Source organism: Mesocricetus auratus, unplaced genomic scaffold, assembly GCF_017639785.1.
Source record: "Mesocricetus auratus isolate SY011 unplaced genomic scaffold, BCM_Maur_2.0 Super-Scaffold_100003, whole genome shotgun sequence".
Classification (NCBI taxonomy): domain Eukaryota; kingdom Metazoa; phylum Chordata; class Mammalia; order Rodentia; family Cricetidae; genus Mesocricetus; species Mesocricetus auratus.
This window is the reverse complement of record NW_024429188.1, coordinates 77,192,330-77,196,982: the sequence shown is the minus strand read 5'-3', so window position 1 is coordinate 77,196,982 and position 4,653 is coordinate 77,192,330. Positions and strand designations below refer to the sequence as shown.

The following is a 4,653-nucleotide window of genomic DNA, read 5'->3' as shown; positions in this document are numbered from 1 at the left end:
TAGGATGGGTAGAAAGGCATTGAGCAAGGAGCCTCGCACAGACAGCCGGGATTGTGGAAAGCCAAGCTGAGAGCTTTGGAGCCTCGCTGGATCAAATGCCCTGCCTCCTAATCTGGGGCTGGGGAGGGGGGGAGCAGAAAGTGGGTAGCTCCCAAACTTTGCTGCAAAAAATGAGCTCATCTCTGTAGCTCTTCAGGCACCATAACAGGACCTCCAGCATGCCACCGAAAGTTCTTACGGTCAGAGTTTGGGCCCTCACCTCCCAGAAACGCTTGACTCACCACTCGCATCCCCGACATGTCAATTAAAAAGACAAGTAATAATGAAAATCAGACAGTGAAGATTTATTCACTGTGGCCTCACTGGGAACAGGAACAATAAAGACGACCTGTTAAACTTTTGAGGTTCTTACATGAGATTTAGGTTTAAGCAGAATGCAATAGGTATTCATAGCTAAGTAGTCAGTCAAAGTCTGCTACAAGGTGACCCACTGTTGTCTGGGCTCCAGTTTCTCCTGAAAGTAGTCCCACAAGTTGTTAGAACTGTGTGAAATCTCTTCCTAGGAGGCAAGTTCCTCCTCTGGCTGCCACCGGGCCTTTGACACTTCTCTTTCCCTAGCAGGACTTCCTGGGGAAACTGTAATTCTTTGGGGTTCGATGTTTCCATAGTCTGGTAGCCAGAGAGAGGCGCCCAGTCTGTTTGTAAATTGTCTTCTCTCCTGGAGGAATGCAAGAGTATCTTGAGAGAAAACAGACATGCTGGGTGATTGACAGGAGAGTTAGGCAAAAGGATTTTTAAAAAACTGTCTAGGCGGTCTGAATGTGCAGTAAAAGTAGAAAGCAGCCCTGCATACCAGCGCCCTGTACCACACCTGAGAGCTCGTCAGAAATGCAGGGTCTCGTATGCAAGCCCAGTGTACCTGAGACACTGGATTTCTTTCATTCCCAAGCATGGAGGAAAGTCAAGACTCCAACTCCAGCTCGGATCTGCTGAATCAGTACCTGCATTTCACACAACGAATAAAAAAATCAGTTTTATTAAAATATAATTCACATACCTTAAATTTCATCTTTGAAAATTACATTTTTTTTTTTTGGTTTTTCGAGACAGGGTTTCTCTGTATTGTTTTGGAGGCTGTCCTGGAACTCACTCTGTAGACCAGGCTGGCCTCGAACTCACAGAGATCCGCCTGCCTCTGCATCCCAAGTGCTGGGATTAAAGGCGTGCGCCACCAACGCCCTGCCTGAAAATTACATTTTGCAACCTGTACTTCCGTCATGTTCCATTCGTATCCTTGCAGAAAAATAGTCTTAGGAGCAGCTGCTCTCCATTTCCCGCCACCCCGCAGTCAGGCACTATCCCACTTTCTGCTGCAGCAGGTTTTCTCCTGGGCATATTTGCATCTACATGCATGCCAGTGTGGCAACATCAGTACCACCTCATCCCCTTCCTATAACCAATGTCCAGTGGACATGAGGGCCCAGCATTACTACATTTCCTGATTTTTCAAGAGGAGTTCTAAAAATGGATTTTTGTGCAAAATCTTACAGATGAATAGCTAGATCAAAGGTTTCAGCGGTATACATGAGGCTGGCCTCAAATTGACAAACCTCCTGTTTCAGCCTTCCAAAAACTGGGACTACAGACATGCACCACTAAACCTGGGCGGACTTTTTATTAGAGTTTTTTTTTTTTTAGGGTGAAAGCTCAGGGTCCTAGAAAGTGCAACAAAGTAGGCACCGCCATCACCCTCCTGAGATGCACAATAAAGATACAAGTAACAATGGAAGCCAGAGACAGGAGATTTATCTAATGTAGCCACAACAGGAAGAGGAACAAATAAAAGGGGTCCATCCGGTCTTCAGGGTCCTGACAAGATGTTTAGGTTTTCAGTAGAGGGCAAAAGCGATGAATTACCAAGCAGCCATCAGCGAGGTGTGGTCCTGGTCCCTGTTGACCCATTGCTGTCTGGGCTTCAGGCTCTCTTCAAGGCGGTCTGACAAGCTGTGGCCACTCTGTGAACTCTTCTTTCCTCCTCCGGCTGCAACCAGGCCCCAACCTTTCCTGTCTCTAGAATGTCTCCTCTTCTGCCAAGGCAGTTACAGAATCTTCCACTTTTTAAAAGGTGGCCAACTAGTTCAAATTTTGGGGACACGCTGTTCAAGCCAAACAAAACCTGCCTGAAGGCTACTTTCAGCCTCTTCAGTGGCAGTTGGCAGGTTCTGATGGTCACTGGGTCCCCTCCAGGGCCCACTATAACTACAGCCATAGTCTGTGTTGTCGTTCTGGTTTGTCACAGCTGTGGGGGAAGGAGTACTTAGCAGCCTCCTCCTAAAATTCTCTCTCCTCTTATTTCTCTCCTCCCAAAAGACATACATTTGTTGAGGACCTAGTAAGAACTTGGTGCTTTATGTTTTGGAATCACGTGAATGCTAACAATAGTCAGCATGGGTCCAGGCACACACCTTTAAAAATCCCAGCACTCAGGAGCCTGCATGGATGGGATCTCTGTGAGTTCAAGGCCAGCCTGATCTACATAGTGAGTTCCAGATCAGTCAGAGTTACATAGCAAGACTCTGTCTTAAGAAAACGAACGAGCAGGGCCATGCGGTGCATGCCTTTGATGCCAGCACTCAGGAGGTGGAGGCAGGCTGGTATCTGTGAGTTCAAGGCCAGCCTGGTCTACAGAGTGAGTTCCAGGAGAGGCTCCAAAACAATACAGAGACTCTCTGTCTTGAAAAGCCAAATCAATCAAACAAACACACGAAAGGAAACCAACATCTAGCTGAGCAGAAGTGGTGATGCACACACCTTTAATCCCAGCACTCAGGATGAAGAGGTAGGCAGATCTGTGAGTTCGAGGCCAGCCTGGTCTAAACAGTGAGATTGAGGGCAGTCAGGGCTACACAGAGAAACCCTGTCTCAAAAAGACCAAACCAAACCAAAGCCAACATTATCATCATAGTAATATTTATTGTGGATATGTTTTGATTTTTTGAGACAGGGTTTCTCTGTGTAGCCTTGGCTGTCCTGGAATTAGCTCTGTAGACCAGGTTGGCCTCGAACTCACAGAGATCTGCCTGCCACTGCCTCCTGTGTGCTGAGATTAAAGATACATGCACCACTGTCCAAATCTTATTCTAGTTTTAAAGACAAAGAAACTAAAGCTCCAAGTGGTTAACATTCCTGATATTGCTTGATCACTAATCGATAGAGGCCCAACTCCTTATGCCCTGCCACATTGCCTCCTCCAATCTTTATTGAAGCCTTGTCTTTCCAGCTCTTTCTTCCTAATACTAACCTTGTCTGTCTTCCCCAGATTCTGGATGCAGCTCTCTCATGAAGACTAAACTGTCACCAAGCATGGTCTCATCGAATCTAGGACCAATAGTGGCTGGGGCAAGTCTCAAACCCCCGGCTTGTTTCCCTGCATGTACACTCAAGCTTGTCAAATCTGTGGCCTGATATTTGGTGTGGAAAATGTGGTCGACACCAGTGAACTGTGCTGTTTTGAAGCGGAATCATATTCAGTTGTGGCGAGCCCCCTCGTTATGTGGTGTCCCCCTTGTTTGTGTTGAACCGGCTTATGCTGTTGGGTTTTGTCACTAGGAATCTCTTGCAGTAGTCCCCAATGAATTTCATCCTGGTTTCACAGGACCTCCCTCTGACCCGTCCAACTGGAAGTTTCTCCTATCTCTTGTGGCTTTAGCCCCCCTCCCAACCTTCTCTAATTTCCAAGTCACATTGGGATTAGAGAAACTGTTTCCACCCTCGCCAAAGGTCCCAGCTGGTGCCCTCTCTTCACTGCTCTGGAAACCCCACTTATGCCTCCTGGGAGATGATGGGGACAAGTGAAGAGAGGCAATCTCTGCTACCCAACTTTGGGGTTATTGGCAAGCCTGTCTGTACCTTGGGGTGTCGCCTCCCAATGGCTTAGGCTGGAAGCTCTCTTGTGCCAGTCCCAGATCCTATCTGGTCCCAGGAGGGTGTCAGAGGACCACAGACCTCTTCTCCAATCAGAAGCATCTTTGGTCCTGGCCGACCCTTTGGCAAACTGCCCTTTGGTTAAGTCTAGCCCTTTGGGATATCCCATTGTTTGAGTACTAAGGAATCCCAAGCCGGTTGCTAGGCACAGCTCTCAAACAATGTAGTGTGACAGTTCCCCAGTCGGCCAGGGCCTCCCCAAGCCACAAGGGTGTGGTTTGTAGTCTGGGTACATTCTGTACCCTAGTCCGGGGGCGGGTTTGTGGTTGCTGGTGCTGTGCAGGAGAGCCCCGCCCATGCTTTTCCTCGCCAGCCACAAAAACAAGCTTAGACCCTGAGCTGGGAGGAATTGAAACAGTACGTGTTACTCTACAGCTGACACCTGAGGCTCTGAGGTGGAGCCACGCCTTCCCCTTCCCCCAAGGCATACCTTGAGTCAATGGTCAAGTGTGCCAAAAGCTCCCCTCCTGGCGGCGCTACCTCCCTTCCCAGACTTTCCAGCATGGCTACCTGACCCACAGCATGTGGCTCAAGAGCGAAGGTGCCTGGCTGCCACCCCCCATGCCTACGAGTTCCCATACATGGCTTTCCTTTCTGTGCTAGCATTCAGTGTCTCCATAGTCCTCTGCTAGGCTTCTTGCCTCCGTGCCTCCGTAGTCTCATTATGAC

The 4,653-nt window shown here is 48.5% G+C and overlaps 1 long non-coding RNA gene across 1 annotated transcript; it reads right to left on the bottom strand.

The window, feature by feature from the left end:
- Nucleotides 1-320: 320 nt before the first annotated feature.
- LOC121139851 lies at nucleotides 321-2,068 on the bottom strand. Its single transcript, XR_005876689.1, has 3 exons — nucleotides 1,918-2,068; nucleotides 920-1,001; nucleotides 321-718 (listed from the first exon to the last, which is right to left on the bottom strand). It is a non-coding gene; the product is annotated as an uncharacterized LOC121139851 (long non-coding RNA).
- Nucleotides 2,069-4,653: the final 2,585 nt, after the last annotated feature.